Source organism: Idiotropiscis lumnitzeri, chromosome 2 (genome assembly GCF_059441095.1).
Source record: "Idiotropiscis lumnitzeri isolate Australia: NSW breed Sydney's pygmy pipehorse chromosome 2, RoL_Ilum_1.0, whole genome shotgun sequence".
Lineage (NCBI taxonomy): Eukaryota > Metazoa > Chordata > Actinopteri > Syngnathiformes > Syngnathidae > Idiotropiscis > Idiotropiscis lumnitzeri.
Genome location: NC_142392.1, coordinates 22,860,695 through 22,876,467, shown reverse-complemented (window position 1 = coordinate 22,876,467; position 15,773 = coordinate 22,860,695). Strand labels below are relative to the sequence as shown.

The window sequence follows — 15,773 nt, the reverse complement described above, 5'->3', positions numbered from 1 at the left end:
ATATTGTAGTATTACATCAGCAAGCTTAAATATACATTGAAATACATTTTTAAAAAGTCGTGTATTATTAAATGGCCTAATATAGATATGGGAAGTAATTCTCTTTATGAAACTATGAAGGGACTGGAGCTCACAGAAGTGACCAGTCTTGGTTCTGAAGTTCCGATGTAACCAGATACTGCCCTGAGAGAAAATAGGCCTGAGCATTGTTTATGGTGGGGGCAATTCTCTCGCCAGGTCAGTGACCTTCCAGGGTATGAGAGTAATTTAAGGTGGTCCCGAGTAGACTGGTCGTATCAACGGGGAGACGCATCTGCTCTCCCTCTGGGGGACTTTTGGAGGGAAATCCCGAAGACTAGCGGGATGGGAATGCATATGCAACAAGGGAAAATTAGATATTCATGTCCTATTTGGGCATTCCCTGTAAGAAGGGAATGTCTGAGAGGGGGCTCGCACGTTTTTGGGGAGACTTCTTTTGACATCAGCATGTGACGAGAATAAAATCTTTCTTCTTTCTTTTGTTCTTTTCCATCACCAATCCAGCCTTGCTCGGCTGCCTCTCCGGAAGGCAGCAAGGACCCACACTTCAAAGACAAAATATACGACATATTGAAAGAAAAATAATACTCAAATATTGAAATAAGTATAGAATTGAATGAATCAACAACAAAGAAATAAATACCTCCTGGAAAATATCATTATTTGCAACATTTGTCAACATTTTTCTTTCTTGCACATTATTAAACAGTCGTAATGTTTTTGTTTTTTTTACTTTTACTTTTTAAGTTACTTCAGTGCATTTCACACCTGTGCCTTTGGGGAATTCCTACTTTGTTCTACTTGAATAAATCCCCATCAAAATACCATCATTTATGACACCACAGCTGGACAAATAATATCCAGAAACACACTTACGCACCACTGAGTGAGTGTTGGACGATATAGCTTCTCTTGAAAGGTCCGACTTGAAAATGTCCTTGCAAGTGGATCTGCAATTAAATCCACACTTTTCCCTCCTTCGGCCATTGTGGTTTAAAAAAAGCAAGAATATATTTTAGATTTTCGAACGGTCGCCAATTACGACTTTCGGGTGTGTTCATTCGGCATCGCGCCGCCCCCTCACAAGTGAGTATCCAATCACAAAACGCGTTCATCACCCTCAGCGTAAGGCCAGCGAGAAGGCTCACTGTAACCAACTCGTGATCTGATTGGCTATCGCAACCGTCTGACAAATATGAAAGCTCATTGACTTTGACAGAAGAGATGCTCGCACAATTGCATCTTAAGGCCTCGGAATGCATAATGCGCGCTCCTGGTTTTGTGAAACCTGCCTGGCAACACGAGCGAGCGGAATTCTGATTGGTACAACGCTCAGCTATGCAACGATGATGATCATTTTTTTTTCTATTGGTTATGTTTGGCCAGCTGAGAAGGCCTTGAAGGCCCACCACTGAGTTACTTGATAGCCAAAATTAAACTTTACTTTCATCAATAGAGTTAAAGTTATGCTTTATTGTAGGCGTTATGTAATTAATAGTAAAGGATTGTATTACGATTGCTGCCATTATTTTAAACACTTATGGGACAGAAGGTCAATTATTTAATTTAGCAGGTTCACATTTATTTAATATGTTCAACATTGATTAAACAAAAAGCATTCATCAAATGAAAGTAGAAGTACAGTGCATCGATAAGATTGACTGGGATTGTAGTCATGGTGTTTACTGATGCATTCATATGCTAAATTCCTATGACTTAGTTTAAATGTAAGACCTCAAAATTGCACACATAGTATTTTCATGACCCACACTCTCATTCAGAACAAACAGATTCAGTCTGCTCAGCTCAAACTGATGACAAACCAGATAGCACATCATGGAAAATACGACAAAACACATTCTCCACATAGGCCATAGAAGATACAAACATATCAAGTTGGGCCGGGGAGGACGTCACAGGGACGCGATCAAGAACACCCCAAAAACTTAATCTGATCTGGGAAAAGATACACCACACAATCTGTACACTGACGAGATTACAGGGGAATGTGAGCAGGAGAGACGGAGAGACTGCCGCCTGCCTGAGAAGGTCAGCCTTGGACGTGGAACGTGGACGTTGGAGGGAGCAAGGACGACCGATTCAACTTACATGACCCTTGACATAGAAAACCTAGAAAATCTGAGGCTGGGCTGAGATCAGCGCGACATTTTTCGATTGTGCTCGTCCGAGTACAGTTTCTCGTCAGATTACGAAAAAGCCGCCCAGATACTATTTCCTCAACTCCAGATATCGAAGAAACTAAAATATCGGAACTCTAATCAGCTGTTGTTGAGTCTTTATTTGACCCTTTTCTTCTTGAGTCCAAAAAACGAACACGCATTGGAGTAAGTTTGGCTTTTCAGGTTCATTTACGAAATATTTCTCGTTTTCTCGGTGGCTCAAACGCCAACATTTTTGGTGACCCCGACGTGATTTTCTCAAAAAGGGAGTCCTTGCGGCTTGTTCTTCACACTCTTCAATATTCCAGGCCTGGACAATCAGAACAAAGGTAGGGGAGAGCCTGTTTATTCAAAGTCTCCTGATTTGTTATATTGTAGAGTGGAAAGACGTGGCCGATTATTAGACCGTTAAATTTTGTCAGTGGTTCTGGATATATTGTTTCTGGACTTCAGGAATGCTTTGTATAGAATGTAGATTGCGCATGGATTACTAGTAATATTGGAAGCGTACGCAGGTGAAATAAGTAGGGGGCTCCTATTGTCGGCCGGCAACAGAAATTAGCACCCGGAGTCAAAAACGGGGACTCCTGCTCTGGCAGTCGAAGAAGGGGATGCACAGCTGACTATCAGAACGTGTGCACGGCGATCCCAATAAAGTGACGCTCAGTATAGTTAGTATAGTATAGTATATAAGTGGACTGAGGCTGGGAAAGATTGGATCTTTCGGACCACCATTATCTGTCGCTGCAGAGGCATACACGGTGGAGGGAAGTGCACAGCTGACGAGCTGATGGTCGCACTGCAACCTCAAAAAAGAGTGCGCAGTCACGGTAAAAGAGCGGGCAGTCACGGTATACGTGGTTGACCGAGGCGTGGAGCGTTCCGGTTGCTGGAATATAGAATAGATTTTAAGGTGTTCCGATATTGTTGACAGTTTCTTGATTTCGGGGTGTTCCAATGTGGTTCACTTGCTCTGTTGTGTGTTTGTGCTGTTGTCTGTATGTTAATTGTGACATGTATTTGTTGTGCAATTGTCTATACGTTGTGTGTCCCGTGGCAATTTGTGGCCCTTGCTGTGCTGCGTTCTACTGGGTTGTTGTGTCCCATGTTTATAATTCCCGGGTCTATGTCTTATGATGCTCAATTGGTTTAATGTTAGGGTGTGTAGGAGAAAGTAGAGTGTTAATGTCTGGTGAGTGATGATAAAATGGAGAGAGTGGGGTTTGCGTCCCACACTCACAACAAAACATGCTTAAAGTAACGTGTGGTGCATACAATATATCGTGTGAAAGTTCAAGCGATCGTGTGAGTGAATGCAACCCTGAAGCAGAACAGAACACTTTGTAGACCGGGGCGGGACGCCGACAGCGGTCAGCGATCCGCCGATTGCGCTCGGCGGTGCAGGACAGGGCCGCCCTGGCCTCCCTCTAGACGCAATGCGCCCGCTTAAGATGGAACTGGATGGACGGAACCTCCACCACCCCCTCCTGGGATGGAAACAGCGGAGGCTGGTAGCCATAGGCGGTCATGAAGGGAGAGCGCTCCGTGGCAGACGAGACCAGCGTGTTGTGCGCATACTCCACCCATGGCAGATGGTCGGCCCACAAGGATGGCCGATCGAGACACATCCACCGCAGAGCAGCTTCCAGGTCCTGATTTGTCCTTTCAGACTGTCCATTGGACTAAGGGTGGTACCCGGATGACAGGCTTGACGTAGCCCCCAGGGACCGGCAGAATCGCTTCCACACCCGGGACACGAATTGTGGGCCTCGGTCGGACACCAAATCTGTCGGGATTCCGTGAAGCCTAAAAACATGAAGCACAAGCAGGTTGGCCGTCTCTAGGGCAGATGGAAGCTTAGGCAAGGCGACGAAGTGAGCAGACTTGGAGAAGCGATCCACAATGGTGAGTATGACGGAGTTGCCCCGAGAGGCAGGCAGACCCGTGACAAAGTCCAGGGCTATGTGTGACCAAGGTCGTGGAGGTATTGGCAAGGGGTGCAGAAGCCCCGCTGGAGGCTGATGCGTTGCTTTACTCGATGCACAGATGAGCCCGAGGGTACGACGAACCCCGGGATGGCATGCCACCTTGGAGGATTGGCCCCACTTTAGTACTTCTGTGCGAAGTTGGGCCGGCACAAATAACCGGCCCACTGGGCACCCGGACGGGTTGTTGGCATCGTCCTGTGCCCCTTGGATTTGTTGCTCTATCTCCCACTGCAAGGATCCCACCAAGCAATGGTCTGGCACCACGCTGTCAGGTCCCGGCCTTTCCTCCACTGGATCATGGATGCGTGACAGGGCGTCCGGCTTGGTGTTTTTGGACCCAGGGAGATATGTTAAGGTGTAATTGTATCGGCTGAGGAGCGAGGACCAACGTGCTAGGCGAGGATTAAGTCTTTTTACAGTCCGGATGTATGAGAGATTCTTATGGTCAGTGTACACGGTGAACGGTTCTATGGAGCCTTCTAGCCAGTGTCTCCATTCTTGAAGCGCGAGGACCACCGCCAACAGTTCCCGATTCTCCACATCGTAGTGGCCTCAGCCGGACTGAGCCGGCGGGATAAGAAGGCGCAGGGATGGAGTCTCTGGTCGACTGGAGAACGCTGAGATAGCACCGCCCCCACTCCTGAATCAGAAGCGTCCACCTCTACAACAACAGGAAACTCAGGGTTAGGGTGACGCAATATAGGCGGGTTGGTGAAGGCTCGTTTGAGGCCACGGAACGCGGTTTCAGCCCTTTGATCCCAGATAAATATTGTCTTGACGGATGTGAGACGAGTGAGGGGTAATGCTTGGTGTCTGTAATTCTAAATAAAGCGGCGGTAAAAATTCGCGAAACCCAGGAAACGCTGCAGCTGTTTAGGGTTAGTGGGTGTCGGCCAATCTACCACAGCGCGGGTCTTGGCCGGATCGGCCTAATTCTTGTGTAACTCACACTTCTCCACCTTGACGTACAACTTGTTTTCAAGTAAACGTTGCAAGATGGCCGGGACGTGTCGTTGGTGTTCTCCACGGAATTCAAGAAGATTAAAATGTCATCAAGAGAAACAAAACAACAGACGTTCAACATATCTCTTAAGACGTCATTGATTAGGCTCTGAAAAACTGCGGGGGCATTGGTCAATCCGAAAGGCATTACCAAATATTCAAAATGCCTAAAGGACGTCTTGAAGGCTGTCTTCCATTTATCCCCCTCGCGTATTCTCACCAAATGGTAAGCACTTTGTAAATCTAATTTGCAAAACACTGTTGCTGATTGCAACGGAGCAAAAGCAGAGTCCAGCACCGCAAGTGGATAGCGATTTTTAACCGCGATGTGATATCGTTCAGACTCTTGTAGTCCACACAAGGGCGTAATGTCTTATCCTTCTTTTCTACAAAGAAAAATCCATATCCCACCGGGGATTTTGAAGGCTGAATCAATCCCACCGCAAGGGAGTTGGTGATATATTCTTTCATTGCTGTTTGCTCGGGCTGGGATACTTATACAGGCGAGCAGAAGGAAGGGTCGAGTTCGGAAGGAGCTCGACGGCGCAATCATATGGAAGGTGCGGGGGTTAGGATTGAGCCCTATCTTTGCTGAAAACGGAGCGGAGGTCATGATAAACTTCAGGAACATTATCTAAGCAAATAATTTCAAGTGGCGTGGCACGGGTACTTAGTCCTTCTTCCACTGAGCGTAAACAATGGGCATAACAATAAGGGCTCCAATTTTCAAAAGACAGCCTACCCCAATCTATTACCGGTTTGTGAGACCTCAACCAGGGTAACCCAAGAACAATCGGGGCTGCTCTGGAGGGCATGACAAAAAAAGGACCATTTCTCTACGTGGTTACTTGATAATTTTAAGGTTAACGGTTGCGTTACCCGTTTAATATCCGCCAGGAGTCGCCCGTCGAGATCGCAAACTCTCTTGGGTTTTCCTAATTCTCTGACCGAGCAACCTAATTTAGCGACCAACCCGGGGTCAATGAAACAATCATCCGCTCCCGAATCAACGAGGGCACGAATGTGGATACTAGCACTTAGTCCAATAATTTCCCCGTCCATCTCAAGTCTTTTAGTGTCCCCAGGTCGTATGTCCATTTGTCCTCTGACCTCGAGGCTTGAGTTCTCTTCCCCGGAGTCGGGGTGCTCGAGGTGGCGGATAGCCGACTTACAGAATTATCCTTGCTTCTGTGGTGGTGCCCGGCGTGAGGGTCGTGTCGGACATGAAGACACCCGGTGGCCCAGTAAGCCGCAGTAGAAGCAAGACCCCGACCTGAGCCATCGCTGTCGTTCCACCTCATCCAGCCGACCTCCTCCCAGCTGCATAGGTTCATCAGAAGGAAGAGGCACTAGGACCCGGGGGTGCGCTGGCTCAGTGTGAAGCTGCTCTGCTCCTCTCTCTCGGATTCTCTCTCTCAGTCGTTTGTCCAGACGGATCGCCAGGCTGATGAGCTCCTCCAGTGATGCCGTAACCTCGCGGACGGCGAGCTCATCCTTTAAAGCCGAGTTTATTCCTCGGCGGAACACGGTTCGTAAGGCACAGTCATCAAAACCACTTTCCGCCGTGCAAATGCGTAAAGAAATGGAATAGTCGGCCACCGATCGGCTGCCCTGAGTGCAATCTAACAGTTCACCTCCAGCCTCCTTTCCCTCAACTGTGTGATGGAATGCCCGCTGAAACTCAGCCAGGAAAGCAGGGAAAGAAGACCGGAGGTCTGGTCGGGCATTGCTCACAGCCATGGCCCAAGCACTAGCTTGGCCAGTCAATAGACCCATCATAAATGCTACCTTGGTGCTGTCATGAACATTCGTGAGGGGCTCTTGATCGAAATTTAACCTACATTAATGAATAAACTCCCCACAAAGGCCAGGTTCCCCCACATAATGGGAGGGGTGAGGTAAGTTTGGCTCGCGACTGTGGTAGCCGGGCGGGAGAGCTCCGGTCGCAAAGGCAATCGGGTCGGAACCCGAGACAGTGCGTGACAGCAGGCTACCTATGCGGGCATCGAAATTCTCAAAACGGTGGGCCAGCTGGCCAACTGCGTTGCGGGGGTCCGCAAGCTCAGTCTCCTGCTGTCCCACCAATCGTCCTTGGCTGGCCAGAGCCTTGTAAATCTTCTCTGTGTCCGCAGAGTCCATGGTCGGAATATTTTGTTATGGTATTTTCCATCACAGCTGGAAAATAGGATCAGGACTCTTCAAGCGCAGACACAGAGAGATGAATTTTAACAAAGATATTTATTTTTACAAAAACAGGAACACTATATATATATAAAATCATACGCAATACAGACAAAGTGCAACTAAAGACACGAGTGGAAAAACTGACACCAGGGGAATAACGACGGGAACGAAAAAGGCTTGCAAAAGGCAAGGAACAAAATGAACAAAAATCGCTTACCACAGAAGGGCAAGGAAAACAAATTGATGAGCGAGCTCAACCGAGAAAATCAATAAAAGAAAACGGAAACACTAACAATGAACGGGAACAAGTTACACGGAATGCAATAACAAGGTGTCTAGAATTCACAACTTGGCACATGAGCAAGATGACTATTCCGACGCTGAGTAGTCAGCGTGGAGTGTTTAAATAGTGCAGTAATCAATGACTTGACGAGTGACAGGTGCGTGGCTGGTGGGCGCATCTCTCCAGCAATGACGACATGAACAGGAACAAGTGCTGAAAGGAAACGCCCCCACTCCAGCTGGGCAAACACAAAACAAAAACATGACAGGATAAGACGGACCATGACACAAAAGGATTAGGTTTTTGGGATAGGTTTGAATTGAAACATTTTATGATCATGTTCAAAGAAAATTTTTAGAACAGGAGATGTCTAGCAATTGATGAGAGGTTTGCCAAGTATAAAGTTGGATTAAATAGTTCGGCAGCTGATTTATTAACTGATGTGTATCAAATGTAACAAAGGTGGACGACAGATGTTTTATGACTATGCGACACCAGCCCTGACATGACAACTTTTAAGGGACAAGACAGCATTCCATAAATACCAGACTGCTAACATCCGCATCTATGAGCTGTTTGACGTCACAGGTGCAGGATCGTCAGCTACGTCCAGGAGGAACAGGAGAAACGATTTCACGGGGACTGAATGGGAAAATCCACAAACGCACAGTGGTAAACTTTGGCATACGCTGGCTAAATTGAGGCAAAATTAAGGTTCTGCCAGCACAAATCTCAGTGTAATCAAGGCGGACGTGCCGAGGGAAGGGTTTCTGTGTGGAATTGGAAAGTATCTTTTTGGTGAATGAAAGTGTGACAGAAAAAGTGTTTGTATGTATATGTGGTATGAGTGAATGTTTAAGGGACGGGCCTCAGGAAAGAAACCTGATTGAGGGCACCGGTAAGCCCGAACAGCACGTAGGATGCAATGGACGGACAGGCCTGATCAACCTGAATCCCTATTGCACTCCCAAGTACTGATTTTCAAATTGCTATTGGAGGCAGATTGGACTAATTAAATTCATGCATCAAGTGAATGATTGATTGACGTTAATACACAAAATTTATGCAAAACTGAAAGTGTCAGAATGGAGGTAATTTACCCCTTCTCGCTTGCAAGTGCCACTCCTCCAGTTCTCTCCACAGGTTTGAGGTGACATGTGACCTGTGTGACCAGAAGGCCAGAGAACGCTTCAAAAAGCGCCGCATCACGCCCATCCCGGAGGTTCTCCTCAACAAGAAAGGAGATATAAGATATTGTAATTTAGGGTCCACAAAAACAGATTAAGATATAGTTGTCGCTTTAGCCTGCTCATGTGCCTCGCAGGTTTTATGATTCACATTGGGTGCGCGACTAGATAACACATACCCAGTCCAGGATAGGGCAAAATTTTGGTGTATTGTTTAGACTTTTCCATAATATACGGCACCACAGCGGTGATACTTGAAGTTAATTTCAGTTAAGGGGGCGGTGGCGCTGTTTTTATGAAAAAAAATACTCATTTAACGCAGGCACGAGCATTTGGGATGCCGCGGTCCACCGTCCACTACATCATCCACCGGGTCACTGGGGAAGTGGTGGCTCTTCGCCACAGAGTCATCCACTTCCCCAACACTGCAGGAGACCTTCAGGCAGTGACCCAGGCATTTGCAGGGCTGGCGAGGCACCATGCATTTGCAAAAGTTGCTGGAGCAATAGATCGTTGTCATGTCCGAATCAAGCCTCCAAGTGGCCCTGATGGTCATGACTACAAGAACCGCAAGCTTTTCAGCAGCATAATTATGCAAGCTGTGTGTGACCATCAGAGTCGCTTTCTGGACATCTACATGGGCTGGCCTGGATCAGTCCACGACTCCAGGGTCCTCCGGCACCGCCCTCTTTACCAAAGAGGGCTGTATCCTCCTCCAGGGCACTTCATCTTGGCAGATGGAGGGTATCCGTGCCTCCAGCGACCACTCCCCCTCATCACTCCTTACAAGCGGCCGGTGCAGGGCGTGGGGGCCCGGGGCTTCAACATTCATCATTCCAAGGCACGCTCTATTATTGAGCGTGCCTTTGGAATGATGAAGGTGAGATTCCGGGCCATCTTTTTCCGCACCCTGGAGGTGCACCAAAACTTTGGCACAAAATAATCTTTAACTGAATCATCAAAGAGCACAGACACACAAACATGGCAAAATATGAGAAGATGGAAAAATAGATTCATATACAATGTAATGAATGGTTAATAAATATATCCCATCTTTTGGAGTGACATGGCAGCCATCTATTGCCCCAACCATCCCTGCAAACCCCCACGTAATGGATGATGTAGTGGACACTGCAACCGGTATGATGCCCCACTTCAAGTCACGAGAGGAAGATCAGGACTCCTCATTGTGCCCCATCCATGTCATGGGTCCTGGAAGAAAGGTTCCATCCATGCTCCAAATGAGTCCCTGCTCAGGCGAGAATTGGCAAAACAGCACTGACACACTCAGGTTTATCCTGCAACAGTTATGAACTGGGGAATGCTTTTTATTTACTGTGAATAGTTACTGTGAGTTATGATGTACTTAATTTATGCCTTGTTTGTCCACCAGTTTTTCTATGAATTAATAGTTTGTAAGCAAAACAGACATGGTGGAGTCTTCATATTATTGTAAAGGTTTTGGTCTTTCACAAACCTGGGCTTTTTCACTTTTGTCTGAAGAAGCTGATCTCAAGGTGTGACTGGGATACAAACTAGTTCATCTGTTTTGAAAGTACCCCGGTTTTTGTTTAATTTTAAATGAATGTTATCTAAATTTTAGTCTTGAACACCAAGCATTGATTTTTATTTTGATCAATCATTTTTTTCATTAAACTGAAAAACCTTCGTCTCCCTCCTCTCAGTTGCCCTTCCCTCCTCTGCCAACCTCTGTCTCTCCAATTCCTGTCTCCGCATTGCTAAATCGAGTCTGTAAAGTCTGATAATTTCATCCTCTCTCCTTCGCTTTCTCCCTCTCGGTCGTTGCTCCGGCTGTTGGCCTCGCTCTTCTTCTTCTTCTACTTCTTCTTCTTCTTCTTCTTCTTCCTCCTCCTCCTCCTCCGCCTCTTAAATCACCCTGGCCCGACTTGGCCCTGGTATTTCTTCAGGGATGGCCTGACTTGGCCCTGGTCTTTCCTCAGGGATGGAGGCAATTAGGACAGGGGGGGTGATGGACGGTCTCTGTCCGAGCACTCCATCCATAAGTTCGAACCAGGGCCAAGTATCGGCAGTAGCTCTCCCTGCCACCCATCGCCAGTCCCTGGGTTTTTGCAATCCTTTATATGAAAAAAGATAAAACAATCATATCTTCATTTTCACACACAAGAAAAAAAAATGTGGACTTCCATACTTTATACTTCATTTAAAAAAAAAATGTTTTTTGCCTGCAGGGGCGTCACTTTGCCCTGCAGCTCAAGTTTTTTCACGATGGTCCTGTATTAAATATATAAAAATGCATGCAAAAATAAAGGATGAAAAAAAGGGTAAAAAAAGATGCAAACATTAGTCAGAAATCCTGGTGTTATGGGTAACATGCAGATTATATTATTCATTAATATCAGTAATTGGGGAGCACATTGTCGGGGGTACATGGAATTTATACAGGGCACATTCTGTGCTAGAATAAACAGCTGCGTGTTAGCGCAAATCTAATTCAAACACAAATGGCTGATGAATGGAATAAAATTGCTATAGTGGGTCTCGCCATTCTTATGCGTTTTCTTCTTGATATTTTGAGTTTAAATGGATGGAAATAAATAAGACAATAACCCGTCAAAGATTTTTCCCGATAGAAATTGTATTTTTGCCTCCATGCTGTGGCTGCGGAGAACTTGGCCCCCGTAAAGAGGCTGTCGTACTCCCCGCGCAGCTTGATCAGCCGCGCGGTCATCTCCTTGCTCCCTAAAACATAAGGGAAAGATTAAATAAAATAATGCTAACATGCAGAAATAAGACAATTCAAATGTTTCAGCCGTACCTCCTATGCAATAGTTCTTAGAGCTACATTAGTTATATTTGGCCGATATCGCAACTAATTAAATTATCTTAATCTGGAGCTAAATATCCAAACATTGCTGCCCAATATTTCTCATGAGTGCTGTCTTAATATTACATATAAATAACTTGTACTTACATCTGAAAGTGCACTCGGATGAGGCGGAACACGTGGCTTTGGTAGTTTGCATCTTGCGAGTGTAGAACGGCGTAGAGGAAGAGCGAGGATTTTATAGGGGCAATTTAGAGTGTTCAATCGGCCTGCCATGCATGTTTTTGGAATGTGGGAGAAAACCGGAGTACCCGGAGGAAACCCACGCAGGCACGGGGAGGACATGCAAACTCCACACAGGATGGCCGGAGCCGGGATTGAACCCACGCCCGATGATGTCTCTCACTGTGAGGCCATCGCGCTAACCAGTCGGCCACCGTGCCGCACTGTAGAAACAATATAAGACAAAGTCGCTGCATGAGCTTTGACATGATCAAACCAAATGTGTGTTTGTCTTTTTGTGTCCTGCAGACGTCAGTGAAAAATATCTCCGTTCTGTGAAAGAGGTGCCAGACCTGACTCGCATCAAAAAGGAGGAGGAGGAGGAGGAGATCAACAAGTCACCAGTGAACGTTGTCCGTATAGAGACTGACGATGAAAACAAGGATGAGAGTGAGGACAAGAGAGGGGCGGAGCCTCCAAGCAACCGTTCAAGTCATCACGTGACAACAGAAGGTGATGAAGACCACTGGGGGCCATCACAAGCACATAATAAGGACACATTATCAGACGCTCATGACGATGATGATGATGATGATGATGATGATGATGGGCAAGCTAAAGGTGAAAGGGCACGTCACACTGACTCATTCACTTCAAAGCTGTCTTTAAAAGGACACAGAAAAACACACAGTGGTGAAAAACCTTTTTCTTGTTCAGTTTGTGGAAAATGCTTCTCTCAAAAGGGAAATTTAACAGAACACACAAGAACACACAGTGGAGAAAAACCTTTTTCCTGCTCAGTTTGTGGCAAGAGTTTCTCTCAAAAGACAAATTTAACAACCCACACAAGAACACACAGTGGAGAAAAACCTTTTTCCTGCTCAGTTTGTGGCAAGAGTTTCTCTCAAAAGAGAAATTTAACAATCCACACAAGAGCGCACAGTGGAGAAAAACCTTATTCCTGTTCAGTTTGTGGCAAGAGTTTCTCTCAAAAGAGAAATTTAACAATCCACACAAGAGCGCACAGTGGAGAAAAACCTTTTTCCTGCTCAGTTTGTGGAAAATGCTTCTCTCAAAAGCCAAGTTTAAAAGCACACACAAGAACACACAGTGGTGAAAACCATTTTTCTTGCTCAGTTTGTGGTAAAAGCTATTCTCAAAAGTCAAATTTAACAAGTCACACAAAAATGGACAGTGGAGAAAACCCTTTTTCCTGCTCAGTTTGTGGAAAATGCTTCTATGTAAAGTCAAATTTAACTTGTCACACAAGAACACACACTGGAGAAAAACCTTTTTCTTGTTCAGTTTGTGGAAAATGCTTCTCTCAAAAGGGAAATTTAACAGAACACACAAGAACACACAGTGGAGAAAAACCTTTTTCCTGCTCAGTTTGTGGCAAGAGTTTCTCTCAAAAGACAAATTTAACAACCCACACAAGAACACACAGTGGAGAAAAACCTTTTTCCTGCTCAGTTTGTGGCAAGAGTTTCTCTCAAAAGAGAAATTTAACAATCCACACAAGAGCGCACAGTGGAGAAAAACCTTTTTCCTGCTCAGTTTGTGGAAAATGCTTCTCTCAAAAGCCAAGTTTAAAAGCACACACAAGAACACACAGTGGTGAAAACCCTTTTTCTTGCTCAGTTTGTGGTAAAAGCTATTCTCAAAAGTCAAATGTAACAAGTCACACAAGAATGCACAGTGGAGAAAACCCTTTTTCCTGCTCAGTTTGTGCCAAGAGGTTCTCTCAAAAGTCGCATTTACGAAGCCACACAAGAACGCACAGTGGAGAAAAGCCATTCAGTTGCAGCGTTTGTGCTAAAAAATTCTTTTCTAAAAAGGGTGCTGCGAGACACAATTGTGCTGGTGAGAATAGCAGCGATCCTTGAAGCTTAAAAAAAATGAAACAAAAAACTGAAGGAACTGACTCTTTGTGGTAAGATGTAAATGTGATTTTGAATAAAATATGATGAAATTGAATTTTGCAAAGCTCTTTTATTGACACTAAGCCAATGGGGTCAGTGCCAGAAGAACCAATGTGTCTGAGTGATGATGATTTTTTTTTTGTGTGTTTACATCAAACATGTAAATGAAATTAATTTCCTTTGCCTGGAACAACATTTGTTAACGTTATGCTTTTCAGTTGTTGTTGGAGAGCCTAGGGGGTGGACTGTATAGGTGATTTGGTTCAATGGGGGTATGCTCTTTTCACCCCTGGGTGTCGGTCAGAACACAAGGATGAGTCCAAGATGTGGGTTGGCAGCTTTAATAGTGTATCTTCACATAACATGTAACAGCACAGGCAACAGGCGGACAAAACATAGGCACAGATGGGAATGAGGTGATGGGCTCAGGCATGCAGGATGCATGTGAGCTTGTGGCAGTGAGCTCATGAAGCAATGAGCGGGTGGCAGACAGTGAGCACGTGTGTGCCAAGCAGTGGTCACGTGTATGTGTGTGTGTGTGTGTGTGGTTCTGTAACAGAAGAAACATCACATAAATATATAGCTCAACTCAACAAACAGCAGCTATAAACTGTATTTGCATGCGCAATTACATAAGCTCAAATGAGACATCAACTGCATCAAACAGTTGCCAACTACGGCCGTGGACGGCGCACAATGGCGGCGGCCATAGGGATTGCGTACTACCTAGGTTACAGCCGACGTACTACCTAGGTTGCAGCAGACCTGACGCACCTAGGTGCATAAACTATATAAAACAATACAAAGGGGCGCGCTTTAGTGGAGCACAACCTCCCTTTATATGACTAGCACACCGCGGGGAACATTTAGGCATTCACACACCGAGCGAAAGGCACATATTCAATGACGCGGCGAACTTCAAAGGCAGCTCGGCGACGGCGCATGGCCAGAAACATGGCGGCGGCGCACAACGACATACAGACTAGACGGGAGTAGACAAGACGATGCACAGCGGCGCGATGAATGAACGCTGTAAACAAATAAATACACCGATGTACTCACTTGCGGTCAGGAACGCACACAGACACTGAGGCATCGAACACGTCACATACTAGTGGTGGTCGGCTGACAATTGCTGCGCTACAGGCATTTGCCAGTAACCCGTATGCGGGCGCTTCTCGCGAGAGCTCGGCACCGACGCAACTCCAGTCATTCAACAAGCACACAAACAATGACGACACTCAACTTCGGAACCTTTCTAACAGCCGCCCCCGAATGTACGAAGTACATTCGCTCCTAAGAAAGGTGATAGAGTCTCGAATGTCTCACGGCAGGCTGGTCTTGATTGTAGCGACGTCCTCATCACCAGCCGGGAGAGCTGGCAGAACGACCAACCTGGCCACTGGTCTGGTGTAGTTGCGCTCGCCGATCTGCACATCAACGGAGCGGACGTGTCCATCGGCGCTGGGATGGACTTGGGTGACATGGCCCACGGGCCACATCGCTCTTGGCAGCTGGGGGTCCACCAGCATCACGACAGCGCCCTTGATGATATCGGCTCTGGTGGATTGCCACTTCTGTCGTGTCTGCAGGTTCGGTAGGTAGTTACGCAGGAAGCTGGACCAGAAGTGGTTCGCCAGAACTTGGGAGTGTCTCCAGTGGCGACGGCTCAGCAGGTCAGTCTCTGGATACACAATCTGGGGTAATGATCCATCCGGCCGCCCCATCAGCAGGACGTTGGGTGTCACAGGATCGAGGTCATTGAGGCTGGATGAGACGTATCCTAGTGGCTTCGAATTGAGGATCCCTTCCACTTCAAGCAGTACGGTCCTTAGTACTTCCTCTGGGACTGGCTGGGCTCCCACCGTGGTGTACAGGGCTGCCTTCACTGAACGTATCTCCCTTTCCCACGTCCCTCCGAAGTGGGGTGCAGCTGGGGGGTTGAAGTGGAAGTTGATTT

At 46.4% G+C, this 15,773-nt stretch overlaps 1 long non-coding RNA gene across 1 annotated transcript; it reads right to left on the bottom strand.

Annotated features, from left to right (window-relative positions):
* Positions 1 to 7,832: 7,832 nt before the first annotated feature.
* LOC148342012 (uncharacterized) lies at positions 7,833 to 9,250 on the bottom strand. Its single transcript, XR_015842356.1, has 3 exons — positions 8,777 to 9,250; positions 8,222 to 8,318; positions 7,833 to 7,914 (listed from the first exon to the last, which is right to left on the bottom strand). It is a non-coding gene; the product is annotated as an uncharacterized LOC148342012 (long non-coding RNA).
* Between the last annotated feature and the right edge of the window lie 6,523 nt (positions 9,251 to 15,773).